This window comes from Sinohyriopsis cumingii, chromosome 10 (genome assembly GCF_028554795.1).
Source record: "Sinohyriopsis cumingii isolate HCF-2022 chromosome 10, ASM2855479v2, whole genome shotgun sequence".
Lineage (NCBI taxonomy): Eukaryota > Metazoa > Mollusca > Bivalvia > Unionida > Unionidae > Sinohyriopsis > Sinohyriopsis cumingii.
Genome location: NC_142970.1, coordinates 99,416,688 through 99,444,585, shown reverse-complemented (window position 1 = coordinate 99,444,585; position 27,898 = coordinate 99,416,688). Strand labels below are relative to the sequence as shown.

The following is a 27,898-nucleotide window of genomic DNA, read 5'->3' as shown; positions in this document are numbered from 1 at the left end:
AACTGTCACTAACCAAAAATCAGATTAAACCCTTCAATAAAGCACTGAAATCAAAAACTGTAGTTCAACTTGTTCTTTTTCCGAGTGCCATTAAAGATATGGTTCAAACAGGTGGTATCTTCCCACTTCTTGCGTTAGGTGCTGCTGGAACAGCTGCTAGAATGGCTCTAAAGAAAGCAACAGGAAAAGGATATAAAAAAAGGGATCTGGTCTAAGATTACCGGGATCTCGTTGGGGAAGAGGTCTGAGGCTTCCAGGATCACCTCGTTAGACGCTCCAGCATCAAATTTTGATTTACTTGATGCTGATAAACAACTAAATATAAAAACTTCAGAGGTGTTTTTATGCGAGATCAATTACCACAACGACCAAATGGTGTTGAAACAGGTATTATTAAGCTCGCCTCGAATTCAGCACCCGGTACTCATAGGGTATCATACGCGGTTGATCCACGTGGAATCGTTTATTTTGATTCATACGGGTTAGCTCCACCGCGTGAGTTTATCAAGTATGTCGCACCACTTCACACGCTAGTTTGGTATTCAACGCTACCCACACAAACAATGACAGATCCGCCAATATGTTGTCGTGAAGCAATTAACGTACTCGATGCTATATCAAAATCATCCAAACCGCCACATAAAGTCGTCCATGATTGTACAAGCAACCGATTCGTTTTAAACAGATCTTAGATCTTATAAAACGGTTGATAATTACGGAAGATCTTCTTCTACCGGCGTTATAAAAAGAAAGATGACATCGATCTGTCGAAGTACGCGACTAAAGATGAACTCACTGATATTATGAACCTGGCTGGAGTTGACCCAGATGAGTTTTTTTTTTCTTCAGGATCGATATGGTCAAGTAAAACTAACAATATCAGGTGGAATGATATAGCTCGACGAGTCCTCGGTGCGGTCACGGATAACATCCCAGTGTTTACTGACAGCGGAAAAATCAGGGATTCAAGTATATCGTTTGCAACTATCAGAGATAAAATTACAAGAAGCGTTGCTAATCGCTTAAAAAATACCGGTGACACAATGACAGGTGAACTCAGCATGAACGGGAATAAAATAGTGGTTTTAAGAGATCCAACATCCGACGAAGACGCAGCAACAAAAAATATGTAGGCGTTAATTACAGCACCGTTGACGGTAAATTATCCACGTTCCGGGCCGAGTATGACGTTCACGTAAGCGCGTTTACAAATCTCCGTAGAATTTAAAAAAAAAATAATGAAACCGCAGAAGAATTCTTTGGTATTCCGCTCACCGTCGACACAAAACTTTCTGATATCAAAACTAACATCGACACAACCAAAAAACATTAGAAGATATCAAAACTAACATTAACACGATTAACAAAACACCCAAAGACATCGTAATTGGAATTCCTGAGATCGTTAGCAAAATTAGTTTGATTAAAATTCCATCCGGAGTAACTACCGGGCATATTACCAACATACCACACGGTATCATCTGGGTTCGCAACATGGTCGCAGCAAAATAAAACTCTCAAATATACAGCAACAGTCACTGGCGTGTACAGGCTGTCTGTGTTCAGTGCTGAAAACTTTGAGATATTTACAAAGTATCTATGGCGACATTCCACCGATAGGTTTTCCAGGGTTGTAACTATCATATTAAATAGCGGAACCGAAGAAGAATTTCTGCTGGAAGCAGATAATAAGACATTAAACGCAATATCTTACTGGTAGTGTTTGGAATTTGTAGCTGAAACACGTCAAATATTTACTGCATAAAATAATAATGTGTACCCCAATCGACGTTCCAAATGATGTTGCATCGCAACATTACAGGTACAATCAAGCACGTGAATGGCAAACATCGCTGAAAAATATCATCGAACAATACACGATAAAAATAAAGAAATATCGACGACGACTAGTTATCGTTGACGTAATTGTTTATTCAGCATCCGCTGTTGTTGCTGGAACCGGCGTGTTATTATCAGCAATGACAATGATGACACCAATAACCGTGACAATCTGTATTTCAGCTACAACAACGATTGCAGGTGTTCTTAATATTATTGCCAAAAAATATGTACTTGCACGAATGAAAATTATCCAATTACATACGGCGACAACAGCATATTCCAAGTTATCTTCGTTGTTATCAGCAAGTCTCAACGATGGAATTTTATCTGATTTCGAGTTTTCAGAGATGATTAAAATATACAACTACCCTGGTATTAAAGATACGAGTATTAATAATGACATCAGTAGAGCTACTCCAGCAGATCGTGACAAACACAACCCCGCACAAGACCACGATGATCTCAGTAAACTCGAATAATCCCGAATTTAACATCAATTTTCCAACTGCGATTCCAGTAAAAGAAATCGCACTAGCACAATTACGAGTATATCATAGTTGGCCAAATATCAGATCGAAATCATTTATTGATACACCAGCAAATAATTCGCTTGTATTTGCTAATAAAAACAAACCCGATGGAACTCCCGATTGGCAGATTCTTGGAATAACTACTGGTAGTTATGAGCTTGAAGAGATTAATGAAGAATTTGCACGTAGAATAAAATCAATAACCGGAAGAGAGTCTAAAATAGCAATAACAGTCCATGAACCAACACTGTCTTCTGCAATCGAAATAAACTCTCCTGATTATGCCGTAGATATTTATCAGAGTTCGATCAGAACGGTGTTAGGATGGCTTGAAATTGCTTCACATGCACCATCGATACCACCAAAGCCAAAAAAAGTCTGATTATGTCACGGACAAACAATCATACCTCAAAGTTGAACCATCGTACAAAAAACAATTACTTGATATAAAAAGCGCAACGTTGGGTAGTGAATTTTTCTTTTTCAGCAAGGACAATATTATGTGGGTTTTTAATACTAAACAACTTCCCGAAGGAGGAAAGATAAAAGAAGGTAAATATATTCAACTAAGTCAAATTATTGAATATTTTAAAGAAATTAATCAAAAACATAAAATACATCTACAGCTACTACGGCAAAGTTTCCAACAACATATTTTTGATTTGTCATCACCACGCAGCAAAATCATTAAACACATAGAAATACTAAATCATCTCGTATCCGACATGGAATATATTAACCAGCGATTAATTCAGGCAATAAATATTGAAAAGTCAGACTACAAACAACAGTTTTTAAACGCGTATTCGTTGACAGAAGCTACACTGGTAAATTTTAAATTTCCCGAGTATAACGCAGTCGAACTAAAAAATCCACCACCAAAATCATCGATGAAAACTTTACTGATATACTTACACGATACAAAGAAACACTACCACCGGCAACTGTTTTTAGATATAATAATGATCCATACGGAGGCGGACGACACGTATCTCCGGGAGTAGTTAATAAAACATCAACAATTGCGGTTAATCTCGTTTGTGACGTAGTCGAGGGTAGCTAGCAAATAGACCTTGGAAAGTCGAATCAGGCTCAGCAGGGATATATCTTATACACGTTCACTCCACAAGTTCCCCCTGGGGATTTGATCGTGCAAGAACCAACTAATCCTGTTTATCTACGGTGTCATAATAGTGTATTATCACGAATAAATTTCAAACTCACTGACCACCTCGGACACTTAATTGACCTGCGTGGGGAAGAATTAATTGTGAATCTGTATGTAAAATCGTAGATTTTTATCGCAATGATTTTTATCCTAAGAATTTTTATCGTAATGATCTTTGATCAGAAATATTTTATTTTATCAGAAATATTTTATTTTATCAGAAATAATTTATTTAATCAGAAATATTTTATTATTATTCTGAAATATTTTATTTATTCTGAAATATTTTATTTTTTATGAAATTGAAGGGGTGGTTGTTGCTTAAATCGTGTAAATCGAACAGGTAGTTAATTCTGATGGGGTGGTTGATACTTAAAATCGTGTAAATCGATGAGTTTGTTTATTCTGATATGTAGTTAGGTACTCAAAATCATGTAAATCGATCAGTTTTGCAAAAAATACTACAAAAAGTATCTTATTATTATACTGAAATATTTTTTTTATTATTCTGAAATATCTGAAATTGATGGGGTGCTTGGTACTCAAAATTAACAAAATCAATAAATTTTGTGATTCTCATGGGGTGATTGGTACTTAAAATTATGCAAATCGATCAGTTTGCTAATTCTGATATGTAGTTAGGTACTCAAAATTATGCAAATCGATCATATTTTATGATAAAAAATATTTCAGAATAAAAATAAAAAATTCAGAATGAAAAAAATTTCAGAATAAAAAAAATATTTCAGAATAATAAAATATTACACGTGCTCATGCTCGGTCGTTTCATCAGTAACGAAGTTACTCGCTGACATAATTTTTCTTAATTGTCTTACACGAGCATTGTTTTCTTTGCCTCGTATTCACGAGATAACTCTAATCTAATTTTTCTACTGCGGCAGAGAGAGTGACGAATTCCTTGACCTGATCATCTTTTGCTGCAGCAAGCGACTGGAAAATCGCCGTCTGAATTCGTTTTATAAACTTGTATTCAGACGGCAGTGTATAACCACCATCAATTTTACGTTCTTCTAAAAATTCAAAATCAGAATAATCTTTTCAGGATTCAGTTCATCAGATATATTAATACTGTCTTTTTCTAATTTTTTAATAGCAACAATTACATCGTTGATATTTTTGTGATTCATTATTTAGAATATATATATATATATATATATATATATATATATATATATATATATATATATATATATATATATATATATATATATATATATATATATATATATATATATACAAAATAAGTTTTTAACAATCTGAATTGTTCGATATATGGTTTCTTCAGCAATAAAAAAAATCCCCATAAATTCCTAGCCTGCCACCGCATTCTAGCAAGTTCAGAGGATACACATAAGGACAATACAACCCTCATATAAACTCCTAGATTGCCACCGCATTCTAGCGTCACAAAATCTTAATTAAGGACGGCACAACACGTTTTATTTATAATATTTACAGCATTGTATCTACAATATGGACGGCACAACACGTAGCATTTATAATATTTACAATAAAGACGGCACAACATATACGGGGGCTTTCTCTACACTCAACATATTTTGACACAGATCGCCAGTAATCAGCCCGTGGGTGATATAAAACATGTATCCACCACTTGGAGACGTGGTGGGAGGGTGTTTTTTTCTGTTGAATTTCAAGGCTTTAGCGGAGCCCCCGATTAATTTTAAAAGTCACAAATAAGCGTAACCACCGACAGTTGTCAGTCATGGGACTCAATCGCCAGACCTCGAGTTTCATAGTTCGGCGCTCTAGCAGTGAGTTACTGAAGCATCTGATATATATACATTTCAGAAATTATTATATAGTTACCTATAGTTACGGTTTCTGAATAGATCGTAAGCTATATATATTTCTGCATTAAAACAGCGGTTCCTGAGTAGATTGTAAAATATCTGCATTAAAACAACGGTTTCTGAGTAAATTGTAAAATATCTGCATTAAGACAGCGGTTTCTGAATAGATCGTAAAATATCTGCTCTAAAACAACGTGTTCTAAACCGATCTAAAAATAACTTGCTATATTGTACAATGAAACCACGTTTATTTTTCTATTTTGTAAACTAGAAACCATAAAAATCCTTCTACGAGTATAATTATGTTATTAATTATGATGTAGATGGTTAATTAACTAATTACTATCATAAAAATCACACTATACGGAGAAATATGTTTACAGAATTACCTCCCTTTGCTCAAGTCGAAAAAATTATTAGTATGTGAGTACAATACAGACCCAAGAAAATAGCAAAAATAAAAATAAATAGTTAATAAATATAATTCGAGGTAATTGCGTGCTAAAGATGATAATTTATCTCTATTATTGATATTGGAAGATGATTCTTTGTTTACATTTTTTTGAGAATGTAGATTTGTCCCTGACTTATCACCAGGAATAAATTTAAATTTCTTTGCACCACACCGCGCACACTTACCCGTAACCGCTGATCTGTTAATTTTTTGTGGTAATAGTTGTTAGTGTATCCGTCGGTGTACGCGTCCTACATTTCACACAATATAAATCCATAATTATTTTACACAGCATGGATATAATTGATTTCTCAGCGACTCGAAAACGAGAACCAGTCAAGCATCATCCTGCGTTACCGAATTCCATCAGAATGATAATAATAGGACCATCTGGAAGCGGAAAGACACAGTTGTTGCTTAATCTTATAGTGAGATGGTTAAAATGGGATAAGTTGTATTTGATATCACCATCAATTGATGATCAACGATGTTATGATGTACTTAAAGATTATAATGAAAACGCAAGATTATTAGATAAAGATGTTATCGAGTTTATAACCGATATTGATGAAGCACCGTCCGTAGATTCCATAGACGGATTTATTAATAATTTAGTTGTATACGAGGATGTGATGCTGGACAAACAATCAAATCCTGCAGGATTTTTTTCACGTGGTAGACATAAAAACACTGATGTGATTTATGTTACTCAGCGATATACACAAATACCAAAAGTGTTCAGAGACAACTGTAATATTTTAGTTGTGTCTAATGGAGTTGATACACATACGTTGCGAAATATTCATCAAACTTGGTCTGGCGGTGACATGGATATAAATAAATTTAAAAACTTTTTTTCACCAGCGCAAGCTACTCCACATGGATTTATAACAATAAACTTACATGATCCTCGAACACGATATCGTGTAGGTCTCGATAAAATATTTGGATAAATTAACAGCAGCAGGGAAGGCGCGACCTTGTGTATATATAAACAAAATACATACGAAGAAAAAAACAAAATAACCCCTAAGATGTTTGTGACTTTATTTTTTTTTTGTATGATGTTTTGTTTTAAGCAAATTATATTTCAACCAAGTGGTCTGTTCGCCTTCCCTGCTGCTGTCTTTTCACAGTGAAAAAAAAAATGTCTTCTTTTCCAACCGTGTTAATTCCATACATGAAGATTAAAAGGAAATTAAACACTCTCCAGTTGTAAGAAGCGAGTTTCTTAGGGATTTTATAGTTCATCAGTTTGTGTCCGTGCCGATCTGGTGCGAAAAACAAGACAAGTCAATGAATTAAAGCAAAATTGCGCCTAATGGCGACTAACCACTTCTTTCATCTACGCTAAGTAATAACGCGATGGGAGATGATTTTCTGGAAGGTCTAAACATATCTTCACATCACTCACCAAACATTCTAAGAAATGTATTTTCATCATACGCCTACCCCCACCCCTCGACTTCAGCAAATATTGCCAGATCGATATGTAAATAGAAGCTTCATAGCATAGCCTGTGCCCAGAGTGTACGAGCAGTTCAAGGCGCTCGATTTTACAGATCACATATATTTCACCTCTTTAAGCGTGGGTTCGAGTCATGGGCCCGGCCAAAGTGGGTAGGTGAGAAGCTTTTGAGTAGTTACCCAGTGTACTTCCTTCACTCAGTTCACTGGCCGCCATGCATATCCAATCATGTGCCAAAAATGGCGTTAATCCCTTAATTTTCAACCAAACCAACATTGCTGAGCTACAATCAAAATTGTCTCCCATCATAGTTGTAAACTGTAATATCGTTTAGGATATGTTTTCTGGCATTTTTAGAATTCTAAGCAACATTTCAAAATACTTTAATATTAAATATTCTCCATTTCAAAATACTTTAATATTAAATACCCTAAGTGGTTAGAGTGCCCACTTCGGATGCGGGAGGTGGCGGATTCGAATCCTGGTTAAGTCATATCAAAGACGTATGAAAATGGTACAAACTCTCCCTCGCTATGCGCTCAACATGAAGAGGTTAATTTAGGACTGGTCGTTCTGGTGTCAGGATAAGGTGACTGGGTAGGGCATGATGCTACACGTCTGCGGCATGATGCCACAGTGCTAGACATCACTAGTAAACTGCCACACTGCAGACATCATAAGGATATGACTGAAATGTTTTAAAAATACGTTAAAACTCTCTCTCTCTCTCTCTCTCTCTCTCTCTCTCTCTCTCACACACACACACACACACACACACACACACACACACATTCTTCCAAAGTCATTATATGCATTTAGAATAGACTTAGCTATACCAAGAACGTGTTTACAAAATGACAAATAAACTTTTTCAATAGTATTGTTATCACAAGGTGAGCTATCGTCGAGTCAAACAAACGAGCAATACAGTTACAAGTATTTTGCAAAATATTGAAAGACCTTGCTTCAAAATATACAGTGTCATCAATGCTTGCACAGGTAAAGTCTTCTTCCCACAATTACCGGGAGGTTTTTTTAAAGAAAATATGCATCCTTGATGCTTGTAAAAATGACTAAATCTTTACCTCTGTAGGGCCAATTAAGTCGTCTGCATACAACAGTAAAAATAACACGATGGTTTCAACCGAAACACACCTGTTTCCTTCAGCTGTAGCTGGGTTGTAACAAATTATACCGTATCCCTATTGCAGGACCCCTGATTAAAGTCATAATAGATAGGTCAGTAATTTTCGGTATCGCGTTTCGCCTTTAAAACAACATTATATTAAGATCAGATTTATAAGTGTCTTTTTAGACAAGGCAATTGTTGTTTTTTTTATAAATTATTCTAACCTCACATAAACCTGCTGCTTTGATATAATGTACTGTGACATTTACGTTCTGTGCATAAATGTAAAGTCAAAGGTTTTGTCCTCGTCGCATATTAACATTAATTTGAAACGGTTAGCATATGTCGGGTAATCTGTAGATAGGCTCAATTACCTCGTTATTTTACTTATAATTAGGCGTGAAGTGAACTCTTACATTATTAAATTTTATGTCGAACGATAACAGTTATTATGTACCTGACAATTTTCTACGCACCCCCCCCCCCTCCGACCCCCCTCCCGAACTTTACCGTTAATTTTTTTGCGACCTGAAAAATGGTACAATCGTTTTCCGAGTCCTTATTGCCATGCTCAATAAGGCTGGAGTTACTTTATCCTCGAGGTTTCCTGGTTACAACAGCAGCGCCCCTAGCGATGGAATGCCAAAACTAGAAATATTAAAAATATCTTAATGGCCCAAGCCATGATTTTGTCAGTACAACAAAAACTTCTTTTTGGAAGCAGACGATAGAGCCATGAAGTCCGTCTGAAACAAGATCACATTCGGAAATTGCGTACCAAACATTACTGTACCTTATATCGCATTTTCCGAATTTCCTAATTGGTAACGATGAAGAGTTTCCTGGATAATGAGCTAGAAATTGTAAATATTATAATGTCTTTATCTCAGAATTGGTAGATATATACCAAAATATGATTATCACAGTAATACGATAAGTGTATTAGCTACTTTTCTCAAACAAGTATACAATATACATGTATGATACAACCTTTTCTATTCCCAGAGAAGCAAAAATATTTATGTTTGCAGCCGGCGGCGGATGAGTGTCAGAAAGCTGGCTAGTGTGAAACTAAGTATTTTTTCTTGCGAGAGCGAAAACGACAGCTATAGCTGTTTCAGGTTTTTTTTATATTAGAGGACGTTAGTGCGCCCAGTTTATAATTTATTATATTGTATGTTTGTTTTGTTTGTTTCTTTTTTTCATACGGGCATTTTGACGCTGAATTTTATTTCCTGACGTAAAAGAGCACTTTACTGTCTTTCTTACCTTCATACATGAAAATTTACCATAAAAGCAGAATGGTTTACTGTCTTTCTTACTTTCATATATGAAAATTTACCATAAAAGCAGAATGGTTTACTGTCTTTCTTACCTTCATACATGAAATTTTACCATAAAAGCAGAATGGTTTACTTTCTTACCTTCATACATGAAACTTTACCATAAAAGCAGAATGGTTTATCAGGCACGTACGATGTAAATGGAATGGTTCGCACGATAATATTGGACTGTCTTTCAGAACGTGAAACGACATACAAATTGTGTTATAATAGGAGGATGGTGTACTCATATCAAATTATGCTGAAAAATGAAACAGGCATAACTAATCACATTTGGGCAAATGTTCTCATATACCGGTATATATTAGTATCGTTAAAGAAAATGTACCAAAGTTAACAGACTTCGGCATTCATCTGCCACAATCTCCCTTCTACTACTGAATATGCGCCGACCAAAGTCTCAAAATTTAACCGCATGGTTATGCATGGATAGACCTTAATAGGGGAAAAGGCATCACATTAAGTAAAGCATGACATAGATTTGTTTCTGAGCAACAGTTTCAATATGAGCTGCCAACTATCTGAGATATTGTCGAAAATTTGTCTCCAGTTCACTAGTCGACTGGCCTCGAAACTACTACTTAACACCGATTATTCTGGTAGTAAGACTTCCACCAATGTCCCTTACATAAATATCAGGGTCGACGTCTTACACTGTAATCCTATCCTTGAGTAGGTCCCAGCATTTCTCAAGAAAGCGAATACCTGTGCGATGTTTGTGGCAGTTTAGTTTTTGCAGTCGGGCTATTTGACATGAGACTTTGTCCTATAGACACCTTAATGTTTCAATAGTGCCAAAAAAAAAGAAAATAACGTTGTTGGGTCAAAGACTATTTTTTTTGGTTCAACCTTCATACCGCATACATTCGTGGGAGGATCTTATGTTGTGACACAAAACATAAATCTAAAGGCATACCGTAGTTCTCGGTATTTTATAATTTTGTAAACGTGTGTGTGTGTGTGTGTGTGTGTGATATGGATTTTGAATGTAACTTAAGTAGCAAGTTTCCCGTCATATCGCTACGATGTCTGCTATATGGCAGTTTAATGTGATGTCTAGCACAAGGGCGTCATGCCCATGACAAGTATTATCATGTCCCACCCAGTCAGATTATTCTGACGCCAGGCCGACCGGTCCTCTTAATGCTGAGCGCTAATCGAGGCAGCTGCTAGTACCATTTTTGGTTTGACTCGGCCGTGGCTCGAACCCGCACCCTCCCGCATCCGACCATTTAGGCCACCGGCGAGGTAAACATGTTTCTATGACGATGATCCATACGAAACCAGGCGGAGGAGGATCTATGAGAATTTTCTTTAAGAAAACATAATGAAAAGAATGTACTTCTCTAAAATGATTTTTAAATATACGTTTAATAGGACATATTATTTACTTCAAAAACATAGGACATTTGACTTTGATAAGAAAACAGTTAATATACTAGTTTTAATTTTTGATGAGGAGTATAACGGATTATCGCCGGTGTCTTGTGACGATGAGTCCATCCTCGAAAAGCAGGTACTATTGTGCATGATGTTTGCATCCTTAAATTGACATTATTCTCTCGTTTACATTCAGCACACACACATTATAGCCAGACCACAGATCTTTGCTAATAAATTTACTTTAGTTCTGTTGCACTAAACAAAGTACTTGCAAAATATACGAACAGCACATGTTCGTACAAGTAACAAATATCTAGTGAATCCTTAATAGCTTCTTTAACTTATTGATGTATGCAGTCTAACCCAACTGCATTCTGGCCATGGGAATCATTAAAATCGAATGGCCTGACCGAGGAGTGACTGACAACTAAAGCGTGGTAGACGAATGATTAAAAAAGATAGGCTTGGCCGGGTAATCATTTTTTTTCATAAAAAGGCCTGGTCAAAAATTGTTGGGAAACCAGCGCCTGGCCGGTATAATGATTGCAGTCTAAGGCCTGGCCGGGAGAATAATTGCAGACTAAGGCCTGGCCGGGGGAATGATTGAAAGGGATGTGTGGTATTTCTTTCTACATTTTCGACTTAGAATCTCCAATCAGTCTGTTTGTTACCAACATAACTAGTGCGTCAATAATACTTAGTGGAATGTAGCAATCTAATGTCGTCATTGTTGCATATGATTGTCTTTATGTAGCTGCTAAAGTATGCGTTCCTTACAGAAATAAAGAGGAAGTAATGCGATAAAACTGAGGGAACAAAATAAACCAAACCAATGCAACCACTGGGAACAAGGGTTTCGTCTTATATACAAAGTTTACGTTGTCTAAAGCATGGGCCTGCAACATGTTGCCAGGAATCAACTGAATATACGTTGTCTACAGCATCGGCCTGAAACAGGTTGCCAGGAATCAACTGAATGTGTTGAAGTAGCCTGACTGAAAATCAAATTCTAAAATTCACCAAAAAAACCAGCAAATCCTCGCCTAGAGATCGTCAAATTCTGAACTAAAAAGTCCATTCATTTTTGTATAAATCGACATACGCTCTTCTATTCTTGACTTCCAAAAGGTGGCTCAAGAAATCTTTTTTTCTTCCAGCGATCTGTATGGCACGTGCTGCTGAAAACCTGATACGATAACGTATCACGTCATGCTAATTTATCTTTTCACTCAGTTGGAATGGGATTGTGGCACTGAAAACCAAATTGATACGATGACGTATCACTCCATGACAGTTTATCTTTTCACTCAGTTGGAATGAGATTTTGGTAATGCAAACAAACCAACCAAGCGATGAACATGTTGAAAACAAACACAATTGTTTCCCACTTCACATAGAGCAGGAACCTCAAACAGCTTATGTGAATCTGGATTAAATAAATTACTACATGAAATGGCTTAACTAAATCTATTAGAGGACGAAATTTAAAAGTCCAGCAAGATGACAAAAAGTGATACAAGATGCTTTTCATTACAGACTCCGCCAGGCAAAAATCTACATTTTAGGTTGATTTCTAATTTCATTTTTGCTCAGTACTTTCTGACAGCTTCTTCCTTTGTTATTATCGTTTTGACTTCAACTATACAAGATGAGGGAGTTTTATAGGATGAAAGTTGTTTTAACACAGCAAAGTTACTTGACGACGCAGAGAGTGCTTAGAGAGGCTGTCTTGAGTATTCTGTCGGTGAAAGACATCAAATAAGATCTAACCAAAAGGCATATGAACAAGAATGCGTGGTATCAACTAAACTCTAAAAGCATCTGATATCTAAAACAAATCGCTGACATCAAAATGTCGGTGGGGTTCACTAAACATGGGCACAATGATGAAAAATCTTTACCTGAATTCAATGGCTATTTTAGAAGTTGGATACTGAATTGGTATCCAGCAAGACCATTCAATAATGGATTAGATACGGGCTTTATTAAGAAGACTTATGTCTGAAGAACTATGGGAGTTGTTTCCAAAACTCTTAAAGCAGGAAAAAAACTTTTATTTCCAGAAACATTTTTCCAACTATAAACATTATGAGCCACCGTATTAAAATTATCCCAAGTCGTACAAATAAGATAACAAAATCAAATAGAAATGAAATGAAGTTAGAATTACAGATCTCAAGAAACAGACCACGTGGATATTATACTGAGTTCTTGTTAAATCCGCAAAATTTAAAAAACAAATTTGTACTGCAGATACATATAAATTATCCTTTTACTAATCAACAAATCTGAGTTAGGGAGTCCAATTAAGCGTGGGATTTAGAGGAAATTAACGCATCAAGGCTGGCGCAGTGGCCGTTTGTCGTAGAAGTCACGGGATCGGACATCAGTGGGTGAAATATGATTTCTTTATGCTGACATCCCCCATATCATCTTCTTTTGGCGGTAATCGAGTCTTCTTTACGCCATCCCTTACCCTGATTAAGGTAATAATCAGCATATAAGCATGGGTTAATATGCATAATAAACCCTTTCAGTGCATGTCCCTTTAATTTAGAACGAAAACGATATAAATTTAAGGATTTTGTTAACTTGGGTCCTTTTCTTAGCTTCCTAAATTTTTATATTCAGTCCCTGTTTCATATTTGAAACGTGTTCTGAATCATTACCCTAAAATTGGTTATTTTATATTTATTTATATGTTACCTTTACTCAGGGTTGTAAGGAGCGGGGAAGAGAGAAAAGATTATACAGAATTAAACAGAAAACAAATTTAGGTTATTAATTACATGGGTCACCTTACGATGGAAGTTGTGCTAATTTATGTATCGCAGAAAATCGGCATTGTACGACTGGAATTTTGGTCAGTCGCTGTGTTTCGGTTTTTGTAGCATTTTCTGCAAAACGTACCGAACCAAGTAGCACCACCTTTATAATGAGAGGTACCAAAGATGCATGAAGTGGTGGTAAAGCAGCACAGTGTTATCCAAGTCTGCTGATGGTTGACGTATCTTTTTAGTTGCTAGAAGGTCACAAAAATGTTAATTCTTTCCAGAAGTAGAGCGCACAATTTTGAGATTTTTCTGATACGTGTTCGAGTTTCAAGAACAGAGCAGCTACATATCTCACTTTTATTTATTTCTGTACGAGTTGCCATCTTCAAAGAAATTCTGTCCAGACCTGAGAGTACATGAAATAATTGTTATATACACATGTAACCTAAATTTTGCCACAAATGCACATTTGTAACTCCCTAGCAGGAAAGAAACCTTAAATTCTGTAAATCTGTATATGCACTCTACAATATAATACCATCTACAATATCAGTTGCGAAAAAATCGAAAAAGATTGAACACCTAATTAAAAATATCCAAAGATAAGGACGAATCTGTTTCCCTGATCAATTTTCGCTATAGGATTTGTTTTTTAAATGACTGCACCATTTACTTCGAGAATGATAACGAAGCTAACGATTACACTATTAAGAATCCGATCTGCTTGTCACTTACATTGACCTTATGGTGGATTTCATTCAAGTAAAACGATTGAAGCAGTAAATTTAACGTATTTTTGAGACCTGCTCCTCTTCACTTTCATATCACTGTCTACCGCATTGTACTGTAATGAAAAATCGTTCGCTTCTCGGTATAATAGTGGAGTTTCTTTTTTTACAAAAATAGTAGCCTTTTGATGTCGTATCAGAGAGACACTAGACCCACCGAGATAACGTTTTTATATTGACACGAAAAGTATAGCGTGTCGTATGATAAAATCACTTTTGGCATTTTTCGCAGAATTGAAATCGTAGCTTGCGGGACACTAAATATAACTTGGTAAAACGTGAGTTGAACCTTGCTATGGGAGTTGAACTAACGCTCTTTCTGGACCTCCCTCATGTACGCACAAACATAGATATTTAGCATTTTGAAAATAATATTTGAAAATACTGTTGCAGCTGAAACCTCCGCCAACAACTTAATTTTTACTATTATGTGCATTCGTCATATGGTGTTACTAGACACTTTATCAGAATAGCGACCTTTGCGATTGCCGGTACGATTCTGCGTTGGGGATGGCTAGGGGAGGGTGGAGAGCGGGAAGGGTAGAAGGACAATACTATGAGACAGACAAGGGTACAAACACACACACACTCACACACACACACACACACACACATATATATATACATATATATATATATATATATATATATATATATATATATATATATATATATATATATATATATATATATATATACACACGTGTGTGTGTGTGTGTGTACTTCATATGAACGTGTACGATGGAAACTTTCTTTATATTTGGGAACAAATATAAGATGTTCGAAATATTGTTTGTTCCAGTGGTATGTTGAACTGAGTGGTCTGCGTTCTTTTCAAAGCTCCCTTACAAAATGCTTCTGAAAAGCATGTACACAGGCCTACATTTACATTCGCTACGAGAAAATTAATGTTAAATGTACCACTAAAACTGCATATGCTATACAATCAAAATGGATAGTGGGATCAGAAACCAATGTCCAGTGTCCACATTGTATAACCTACTATTTAAAGGACAATCAGGATCAGAGACCAATGTCCAGTGTCCACATTGTATAAGTGCCTACTATTTAAAGGACAACCAGGATAAGAATTTTCATGGTTAAATTGTTACCCTTTATTATCAAACGTCCCTCAAAACAGGTTTTACTGAGTGTTGTTAAACGTTTTTCATTGTCAGTTGTTGGTAACATGGATCAGGTTCAAGGTCACTTGCCCTTTATCTTGACCTCCCAAAGTGCTAAAAAAAACGAGTTGCTTCTCGTTTTTGCTAAGGTCAGACGTGAGGAACGAAATTGATATTGAGGGTATTTTCAATTATGTTTAGGTCATGTTTGTACCTCCGAATAGTATATTTCACTTTTTCATAAATGCGAATTACTTATATTATTGTAAACAAAGTGCAGGAATTAAATATATTTCACAAAAACACGCTAATTAACCCTTTTGTTGACCGTTCTTAATCCCTTTCCTTCTTTAGTTACCGCCCGTTGGTCAATATAGATGTATCCACTGGCCTATGGTCGATCGGTCGGTCAGAAAGACAGACAGACGGATAGACAGGCTACATTACCTTAGTGAGTATGATGATTATCTGTTCAGAATCGATTTGTGAATACTGTGTAGTTCTGTTACCATCTGTGTAGCATGGCTTCTTTCCGTCTGTTTGATAATTTAACGGATGTAGATCACTCGATACACTACAATTGCCTTCCCAAATGCACGAAGCGATAACCTTATGCAGTCCGACGTAAAATAAGTAATTCTGGAATATTCAACCACCTACAGATATACAGATTATATCTGGTCTAACCTAAATTTTGCCTCAGGTATATAAAAACAATTTTATGAGATTTTAAGCTTAAGGCCCAATACCTTGTTTTAAAAAGGCTTTAAAGACATTTAAGTTAGGGTGAGATTATATCACTTCTGGTACAGTATAGATATGAATAAGTTACATAGCAAACATGGCCTCAGTATAAATGCTAAACGTTTCATATTCAGAAATAAGAAAGCGACGACATCCGTATGGAACACATACTATCGCATCTGCAATTGCGTCGCAGTATAAAATATATTGTCTTTTTCGGGAAGCTCTTGAATTTTATTATTGCAAAAGCATGTATTGCATTTCATTATCACATTTTATACTAGAGTCTAAATACACAAGTGCTTCCTGTTGATAAATTGAAGATATGTTGATGTTTCAGTCATTAAGTCTAGTCGTACGTGGGAAGAAGAATAAGCGATCGTTTCACTTGATACTTTACCGGAGAACCACTGTTATGTAGGCACACAATTCAATACATAAATAAAACATGTCTTGGACGGAAGAAACAGAAAACGAAACATACAAGTGATTAAGTTGTCTGTGTGTGTGTGTGTGTGTGTGTGAGAGAGAGAGAGAGAGAGAGAGGGTGGGTGGTCTGAACTAAATGTTGCATTAGTAACTTTTAACAATGAAGAATAATACTTGCTTGATCGAAACAGTGCCTGAGTGAGATTACTGAAGTTCAGTTTATTTGACTTATACTTTTTATCTCTAATATGATCATGCATCCAGTAAACAGAGCAATGGCTCATTTATTATAATTAAATTTTACTATCTGTATATCGTGTTTAATGCGGCAAGCCCTTTTTCATATGCAATAAATACTTTGGAGATTAGATGCTAAGTGTACAATTACACGTTTAGATTTTATCTATGATGCCAAACTTAACAATTTCTCAAAACCATGACCTGCATTTATTAACATATTATTAATTTACTCGTATTTGCAGAAAAGCAACATTATTATTATTATTATTATTATTATTAGTGCTTTTATTTAAAGAGGAAGACAGAATTAGTTGCATGGAACTAATCCGCCTTGTGACTCTCTATTATATGTATATTTACATTCAGATCACATTTACATAGTTACACAACGCTCCCCCCACATACAGACAGACACACACAGTGATCTCTCTCTCTCTCTTACTTACCTAATAGTTAAAATGGAATTCAAATGATTTCCTTCGATTATTTAAAACACGACTGGGATTGGTGCTCATGCAACTTTGGTGTTAATGATTCATGAAATGAAATTAAAAATAATGTCTTCAGCACAATAAAGTATTCACAAATGTTTCACTATATCGCAATAATAATTTTACAGCTACGATGTTTTCATGGATAATTACAACATTCTGATGTTTTGTTTTTTTTCTTAAACAGAGTTTGGTTTGGATTTTGGTTTTAACGACATATGCCAGCAAAGGACAGGCTATACCTGGCGGGAATTATATTTGGTGGAGGAAAAATGTTCGAGAAGAACCACTGACTTACGGGAAGCTACTGGCAGACTTTCTCAAATACCAGCGTTTGCCAAGTCGAGGCTCGAACCAAGGTTGAGGGGAGATGGCAGTGATCTAAAGCGGTTAGAGTCTTAGAATGCTCTTCTAGTCAGGGTCCATCTAAACAGAGTACTTTCACCTGCTGTGAAAGTCTATACATTACATTCATTTGATCCGTCTAAGGAACAGTTCATTTTTTGTTATTTTCTTCCCGTCACTAACAGTACAAATGGATGATTTCGATTACATAATTATATTTAGGGTCACTCTACATAAAATATTTTATGAATAAACCTTCTCCGGGTTTTATCTCTAACAAATATCCTTATCGCCTGTTAGGCGTCAAACTACCGCGTGCCGGCGTCCGTATGTCCGTCTGTCTGTCTGTATGTATGTCTGTCTGTCTATTTGTATGTATGTATGTATGCATGTATGGATGTATGTATGTATGTATGTATGTATGTGTGTGTGTGTGTGTGTGTGTGTGTGTGTGTGTGTGTGTGTGTGTGTGTGTGTGTGTGTGTGTGTGGATGGATGGATGGATGCATGCATGCATGCATGCATGTATGTATGTATGTATGTATACATGCATGTATGTATGGTTGAATGGTTGTATGTATGTGTGTGTGTGTGTGTGGATGGATGCATGCATGTATGTATGTATGTATGTATGTATGTATGTATGTATGTATGTATGTATGTATGTATGCATGTCTGGTTGAATGGTTGTATGTATGCATGCATGCATGTATGTATGTATGTATGTATGTATGTATGGTTGTATGTATGGTTGTATGGTTGTATGCATGGTTGTATGTATGGTGTCTGTCTGTCTGTCTGTCCGTCCGTCCGTCCGGATGGATGGATGGATGCATGCATGCATGGATGGATGGATGCATGCATGCATGCATGCATGCATGTATGTATGTATGTATGTATGTATGTATGTATGTATGTAGATAGGTAGGTACGTACCTACGTACGTACGTAAAAACAAATACTTCACTTGTGCATTGATGGATGGATTCTTGGATGGATGTTGTTATGTGTGTATCTAAATCCTAATACATGGACGCATTCGAGTTTTCTGTAAAATATATAAAGAAATGGATGTTGTCTAGTTCCATTATGCACCATGTACCTTATCTGGAAAAAAATTATGTTGTATTTTCTTTTAGGGATATGGTTGCACCATATGTGCGTGTGGAATATCTTAGATCTAGTTGTCTATCACATGCACATGAAGCTGCATAGAATATATTCGGATATATCTGTCTGTGTGTATTAGATTTATTGTAGAACGAACTGTAATTTATCTTTTTCATTCATCATGTAAATTAAATTAAATTAAATTAGCAACATTGCGTAATTGATGTATGGATTGCACTGTGTGTTCCCATAACCAGTGCAGCATCTCTATATAAGTTGACTGCTCAGTTTTATATTATTTCTTTCTTTTTTGACAAATTATCAGTAACTTATTTTTGTAGAAGAAAGAGGAGCCCGGTAACGGAGTTGTCTCTAGCGCTCACCTTTACCGATCACCGTTATATCAACTCCGTCTGCATGGGGTTGAGTTTTGGTGTCGGTCATTGTTAGTCCGATACATCAAACACCCAAGTCTGTATTGATATTGATAGACGATATTTTAGTCTGATGTCACTTGTTTATTAAAATGTGAATTTTGCTGCATGCAAATCTTCCAGGAATACACCTGCGTATGCTTTAGACACTTACCGGTATTTGGTAACATACACACCGAACGCGGAATTCAAAATGGCCAAATGAGAGAGGGTTGTGCTATTCCACTTGGATTTACAAGTTGCAATACACAGGATTTCATACGCAAAATAGCATGTACTTTTCGACAAAAGTTTTACTTCAGACGACATTAGCTCAACTGTCGCGAGAAATATCGGTAGGTGTACAAAATGTTCACTGATGTGTGCAGACACAAGTGTCTGCATATTTTTGCAGGTTTGAATGAATAGGTGATGTCATCCCCGAAACTGTCAGTCAGGAATACCATAGGTGTGGGGCTGAATTATCGGCCTTGGCTAATATGGGTAGGTGAGAAAGCTTGACGGTATCTTCCAGTGATTCGGTGGTTTTTATTGGGATTTTCCCGGATAACTTCTTCAACCAGTAACAATGAACGTCGCGATGTATAACCTATCCCGTGCTGAAAATCCCAAACCCTCCCCAACAGCAACGAGAAAGAACCTTATACATTAACATGCAGAGAGAAGAAGGGAAAAACGTAAAGAAAATCTAAATTATGGTGATTTGAGAAATTGTGATTGCTAGTTTTCGTACAGGTTTAACTAAAATGGCATCCGTGTTGGGACACTCACTATGTAAATGGTGGTAGGGATCTTGGGGTGGTGTGGGTGGGTGGTTTATGGGTTGAAAGAGCAACAATAAGTGTTCCATTTGCACTAAAGTATAAGCTATAATAAATCAGAACACCTCTGAGTATCAAAGCATGCAGCTTCGTGTATGCAGTAACTAGAACTTTACACTTCTCCTTGACAATGAATGTGTACACAAGATCTGTTATGGAGGAATTAGTGTATGTGTCTTATAATAAGCCATACATTATTCAAGTTCAAACATTATTCAAGTTCAAATATTATTCAAGTTCAAACGTTATTCAAGTATAAACTTTATTCAAGTTCAATTATGAAGTATATATTGTGTCAGGTATACGTCAAGATGGTTATTTAACAGAAAACTGAATGTCTGACTGAAAAATTATGAATTAAATCGGGAATGGGTTAGGCCCAAACAACTATGAAAATGTATGATTGCAAAAAAAGCATCAAGTAACAGCCACTGTCGTAGAGGAGTTCCGCATCACAGAAACTTTAAACAAAATTGTGGAAACTTCTAAGGATAATATCTGCACTACTGAAGGTGAATGATTTCATCTGAACTAAAACATTGTAGTAAAGTCATACCTATTCATTGTCGTTTAATGTTATTCTCTGAGCTTCTATACGAGTCTGTAACGACCTTCTCTGTGCTTATGTATGAGTCTGTATCGACCGTCTCTAAGGTCTGAGAGTATGTAACGATCGTCTCTGAGGTCTGAGAGTATGTAACGACCGTCTCTGAGGTCTAAGAGTATGTAACGACCGTCTCTGAGGTCTGAGAGTATGTAATGACCGTCTCTGAGGTCTGAGAGTATGTAACGACCGTCTCTGAGGTCTGAGAGTATGTAACGACAGTCTCTGAGGTCTAAGAGTATGTAACGACCGTCTCTGAGCTCTGAGAGTATGTAATGACCGTCTCTGAGGTCTGAGAGTATGTAATGAACGCCTCTGAGATCTAAGAGTATGTAATGAACGTCTCTGAGGTCTGAGAGTATATAATGCCCGTATCTGAGTCTGAGAATATGTAACGAACGTCTCTGAGAGTCTATATGGAACATCTCTGGACTTATCAACGAGTTTCTCTATGATAGTCATCTCTGAGCTATGAATTAAGAGTGGGCCTATACTTATCTTTTAGTTTATAATGACCAACGAACTGTGAACTATGGTCGAGTCTATACTGAATTATGAACCAGTCTAAAAGTATGGTCTCAGAGCAATCATATATTCGCTAATGATGATCGATGATTAGTGCAAATAGTAAATGGTTCAATCATTGTTTGAATCAACCAATCGGTGCGCAAACTCAAAGGCAGAATAACTCAGTGTAAATGAAGATTTATTAAAATGTTGACACTTGTCATCTGATGATAGCCATAAATAAGAAGTTTTAATAATTAGTATGCATCAATTATCAGACAAGACAATATCTGACAACGCCTGCATAAAGGGAAACAAAATCATTTCTTTCATCAATAGTGATCTGTTTTGTCATCTTGGTCGGGTCAGATTTGTAAAAGCTGCTACATCGACATTTCCATTACGCACATTTACCAGAAATTACCCCAAAACCTCAGTTTCCGTATTGCAAAATTCCGAATTTGAACGACTAGTTTCAGTATATGCTTTAAACAAAAATCTAATAATCAAGTAAAATTAGTCAAATGTTCAGCAGCAACTGTTGGAATCTACTAGTTCCATAGCGGAGATTTCCGCCAAAATTCTGTGTAATTCAGAGGAGAATTATTGCAGGTTGCACATGAACAAGGACTGTTCGTGCAGTGTACAATTATTCTGCCCCTCAAGATTTAAAACCATCCATTTGTCAAGCTAGGACTGTAAAACCCCTTAATATACACTGCAGTAATTTAAAATATAAAACTTTATAATCAAAGTGATTATAAAAGGGGGGGGGGGGCATCTTTTCCCCATATATTACGAAACTTCAGAGATTTGTTACGAGCGTATCTCGTTATAAATATTCCGGTTGTAACCTATATGGAAAATTTGCACTCTGATTTCTGCGCAATTTTCAATATATTTTCTAAACTCCATTTTAAATACTTAGGAAACTGAAAATAATTTTGCAAACAATTTAATTTCATAGGTAATGCGAACATTTAAATACCTTTATAATAATGTACTCTTGAGACATACATTTCAACAGTATTCTGCAAAATACAGAAAAAAATATAAATGAAACAAAGAAAATATACACTTACCTCCAATATTTCCCCGGATCAAACGTTCTTTTCTTTATCGTCTCTACCTCTACAAACAGTGAATAATTATCCAAGTATAACTGAACAAAGTTAGGCGCCCATGGTGTAGCCGTAGAAACTTTCCACTCTAGTCTAGGTCTAGGCTTCTGACGATATGGGACAGATTTCTGCTGCCTGAATGTACAACCCAACTTGCTGATCAGGCAGAATAACTAACCGTAAGGAAACACACAGTTGTGTCACATGACCTACGGCGGAGAATGGAAAATTAGCAAGTGGCCTAATATTTCATAAAGGTTACCGTATATATCTACTATGCGTAACTAGTTACTGAATTTACGAATAAAGCGACTGTATATATGGATTAAGCAGGCCCGGCCCTAGGGCAAGGCGAACGAGGCAACCCCCTTGGGCCCCGCGCTAACTCGCAATGCAATTTTTAGCTTGGGCCCCCGCGCTTAACGCTTGCTGCCTTGGGCCCCGCATGCTAGGGTCTGGCCTGGTATTAAGTGTACTATTCACGGAATATAAGAATGGATAATTTGGTGTGTGATGAATGTGAGAGTATGTCGATGAAAGAAAGGTTGGGTAGACTGTATGATCACTTTTGTATCTGTATATTTGTCTATACAATGTATGTTTGCCTTTTGTTGTAAATACTTGACGAAAAGAAAAGCGGAACATAACGGAAAAATAACAACTCATTAAATGATGGACAAAATGAATGTTATAACCGATACAATTTGTTAGGGTAACGAGTGAGTTTTAAGTGCTTCAGTAGTTTGCGATTGGTCAATGTATCAGATGATAAAAGGGACTATATTTAAAAGGTTACTTTCAGATATGCTGGATATTTTTTTTTGGGGGGGGGGGGAGATGGTAAATGTAAAAAAGCAGTACAATAGAACAAAAAGTGAACATTTATTCTCAAAATAGAACGCTTTAGAAGTGGCACATTAGCTGGCCATGAGAAGTGGCTCTAGAAGTGATATATTCCAGCCCATGAGAATAATCTTAATAAGTGTTATGTTGACATTTCAGAAGAATATTCCTTAGAAGTGTTATGTTGCCATGTCAGTTGAATAATCTTTAGAAGTGTTATGTTGCTATGTCTGGAGAATAATCTTTAGAAGTGTTATGTTGCATGTCTGGAGAATAATCTTGAGAAGTGTTATGTTGCCACGTCTGGAGAATAATCTTTAAAAGTGTTATGCTGCCATGTCTGGAGAATAATCTTTAGAAGTGTTATGTTGTCAAGTCTGGAGAATAATCTTTAGAAGTGTTATGTTGCCATGTCTGGAGAATAATCTTCAGCAGTGTTATGTTGCCATGTATGGCGAATAATCTTTAGAAGTGTTATGTTGTCATGTCAAGAGAATAATCCTTAGAAGTGGTACATAGCAAGGCCATGAGAAGTAGTTATGAAAGAGGTACATTACCAAGCCATGAACATTAAAAGTTTTAGATTTAAAGCAATGATAAGTTGCATTAGAAGTGGTACATCGCCGGGCAATGAGAATTAGCGTTAGAAGTGTTAGATTTAAAGCAATGATAAGTTGCATTAGAAGTGGTACATCGCCGGACCAAGAGAATTAGCGTTAGAAGTGTTAAATTTAAAGCAATGAGCAGTTGCATTAGAAGTGTCATGTTCCAAGCCACGTGAAGTGGCATTCGAAGTGGTAAATTGTTTGGCAGCGAGAAGACATTTTGAAAGTAGTGCATTGCCAGGTCACCGAAAGTAATTTTAAAAAGTTGTACATTGTCAGACAGTAAAATGAGACTTTAGAAGTTGTACGTTGTCAGACAGTCAAATGAGACTTCAGTAGTTGTACATTGCAATGCCATGTAAGTGAGCTTTAGATGTGCTAAATGGAATGGAAAGAAGCTGTAGAAGTAGTGCATTGCCAGGCCATGACAAGTAGCTTTCGACGTTTCGACGTAGTAAACACAGGTCATGGGAAGTAACTTTAGAAATAATATATCACAGCCCTTGACAAGTAGCTTAGAAGTAGTATATCACAGCCCTTGACAAGTAACTTTAGAAATAGTATATCACAGCCCTTGACAAGTAGCTTTAGAAATAGTATATCACAGCCCTTGACAAGTAACTTTAGAAATAGTATATCACAGCCCTTGACAAGTAGCTTTAGAAATAGTATATCACAGCCCTTGACAAGTAGCTTTCGACGTAGTACATCACAGGCCATGAGAAGTAGCTTTGCAGTGGTACATTGGCAGGTCATGAGAAGTTGCTTTAGAAGTAATAGTTTGCCAGTCCATGAGAAGAAACTTTAGAAGTTTTGAAATGCCAGGCAAGGAGAAGTAGTTTTAGAAATGGTACATTGTCATGCCATGAGAAGTAGTTTTAGAAATGGTACATCGCCAAGCCATGAGAGGCATCTTTCGAAATGATACATTGTTAGGGCACGATAAGTAGCTTTAGAAACAGTACATTGTCATATCATAAGTAGCTTTAGAAATGGTACATTGTCATGCCATGAGAAGTAGCGTTATAAATGGTACATCGCCAAGCCATGAGAGGCATCGTTCGAAATGATACATTGTCAGGGCATGCTAAGTAGCTTTAGAAATGGTACATTGTCATGTCATGATAAGTAGCTTTATAAATGGTACATTGTCATGCCATGAGAAGTAGCGTTATAAATGGTACACTGCAAGGCAGGAGTAGAAGCATTCCATGTGCTAGATTGCAAAGCCATGAAAACTAGCTTTAGAAGCAGTGCATTTGCCCGGCAATGAGGAGCTTTAGAAGTGGTACATTGCCAGCTATATGATAAGAAGATTTAGAAGTAGTTCATCGCCAAGCCATAAGGGGCAGCTTTCGAATTGGTACATTGTCAGGGCATGATAAGTAGCTTTAGAAATGATAAATTTTCAGGGCATGATAAGTAGATTTAGAAATGATACATTGTCAGGGCATGATAAGTAGATTTAGAAATGGTACATTGTCAGGACATGATAAGTAGATTTAGAAATGGTACATTGTCAGGACATGATAAGTAGATTTAGAAATGGTACATTGTCAGGGCATGATAAGAAGATTTAGAAATGGTACATTGTCAGGGCATGATAAGTAGTTTTAGAAACGGTACATTGTCAGGGCATGATATTTAGCATTAGAAATTGTACATTGTCAGGGCATGATAAGTAGCTTTAGAAGTGGTATATTGTCATTCCATGAGCTTTAGAAATGGTACATTGTCAGGGCATGAGAAGTAGCTTTAGAAATGGTACATTGTCAGGGCATGATAAGTAGCTTTAGAAATGGTACCTTGTCAGGTTATGATAAGTAGCTTTAGAAATCGTACATTGTCAGGGCATGAGAAGTAGCTTTCGAAATAGTGTATTTTCAATCCATGAGCTTTAGAAATGATACGTTGTCAGAGCATGAGAGGTAGCTTTAGAAAGGTATATTGTCAATACATGAGCTTTAGAAATTATACATTGCCAGGCCATGATAAGCAGCTTTAGAGATGGTACGTTGTCAGTTCATGAGAAGTAGCTTTCGAAATGGTACATTCTCAGGTCTTGATACGTTGCTTTAGAAATGGCATATTGTCAGTCTATGAGCTTTAGAAATGGTACATTGTCCGGTCATGATAAGCACAGCTTAAAAATGTTTACATTGTCAGGTCATGATAAATAACTTTATAAATGGTAAATTGTCAGGTCTTGATAAGTAGCTTTAGAAAAGGTACATTGTCATGCCATGAGAAGTAGCGTTATAAATGGTACACTGCAAGGCAGGAGTAGAAGCATTCCATGTGTTAGATTGCAAAGCCATGAAAACTAGCTTTAGAAGCAGTGCATTTGCCCGGCAATGAGGAGCTTTAGCAGTGGTACATTCCCAACTAGATGATAAGAAGATTTAGAAGTAGTTCATCGCCAAGCCATGAGAGGCAGCTTTCGAAATGGGACATTGTCAATCCATGAGCTTTCGAAATGGTACATTGTCAGGGCATGATAAGTAGCTTTAGAAAGTATACATTGTCAGGGCATGATAAGTAGCTTTAGAAATGATACATTGTCAGGGCATGATAAGTAGCTTTAGAAACGATACATTGTCAGGGCATGATAAGTAGATTTAGAAATGGTACATTGTCAAGGCATGATAAGAAGATTTAGAAATGGTACATTGTCAATCCATGAGCTTTAGAAAGGGTACATTGTCAGGTCATGATAAGTAGCTTTCAAAATGGTATATTGCCAATCCATGAACTTAAGAAATGGTACCTTGTCAGGTCATGAGAACTAGCTTTTGAAACGGTATATTTTCAATCCATGAACTTTATAAATGGTACATTATCAGGTCTTAATAAGTAGCTTTAGAAATGGCATATTGTCAATCCATGAGCTTTAGAAATGGTACATTGTCAGGTCATGATAAGTAGCTTTAGAAATGGTACGTTGCTAGGTCATTATAAGTAGCTTTAGAAATGGTATATTGTCAATCCATGAGCTTTAGAAATGGTACATTGTCAGGCCACGAGAAGTAGTTTTAGAAATGGTATATTGTCAATCCATGAGCTTTAGAAATGGTACATTGTCCGGTCATGATAAGTAGCTTTCGAAAGGTATATTGTCAATCCATAAGCTTTAGAAATTATACATTGTCAGGCCATTATAAACAGCTTTAGAAATGGTACATTGTCAGGCCATGACAAGTAGCTTTAGGAATGGTATATTGTCAATCCATCAGCTTTAGAAATGGTACATTGCCCGGTCATGAGAAGTAGCTTTCGAGAGGTATATTTTCAATCCATGAGCTTTAGAAAGGGTACATTGCATGGTCACGATAAGTAGCTTTAGGAATGGTATATTGTCAATCCATGAGCTTTAGAAATGGTACGTTGTCAGGTCATAAAAAGTAGTTGTAGAAATGGTATATTGTTAATACTTGAGCTTTAGAAATGGTACATTGTCAGGCCATGAGATGTAGCTTTGGAAACGATACATTGTCAGATCATGATAAGTAGCTTTAGAAGTGGTATATTGTCAATCCATGAACCTTATAATTGGTACATTGCCAGGTCATGATAAGTAGCTTTAGAAATGGTACATTGTCGGGCCATGAGATGTAGCTTTAGAAATGGTTCATAGTCATGCCCTGAAAACCTGTTTTCGAAGTGGTGCATCGCCAAAGCCATTAGATGTGGCTTTGAAATTGGTACATTGCCAGACCATGAGAAGATGTTTTAATGTGGTACATTAAAAGGCCATAAATGATGGCTT

General features: G+C 36.4%; 1 protein-coding gene across 1 annotated transcript in view; it reads right to left on the bottom strand.

Annotated features, from left to right (window-relative positions):
• Positions 1–22,845, bottom strand: part of LOC149790718 (uncharacterized) — a 395,180-nt gene extending 372,335 nt beyond the window's left edge. Inside the window, exon 1 of the mRNA XM_089973252.1 lies at positions 22,646–22,845. The gene's annotated coding sequence lies outside the window, so the exon portion shown is untranslated. The remainder of the gene's footprint in view (positions 1–22,645) is intronic.
• Between the last annotated feature and the right edge of the window lie 5,053 nt (positions 22,846–27,898).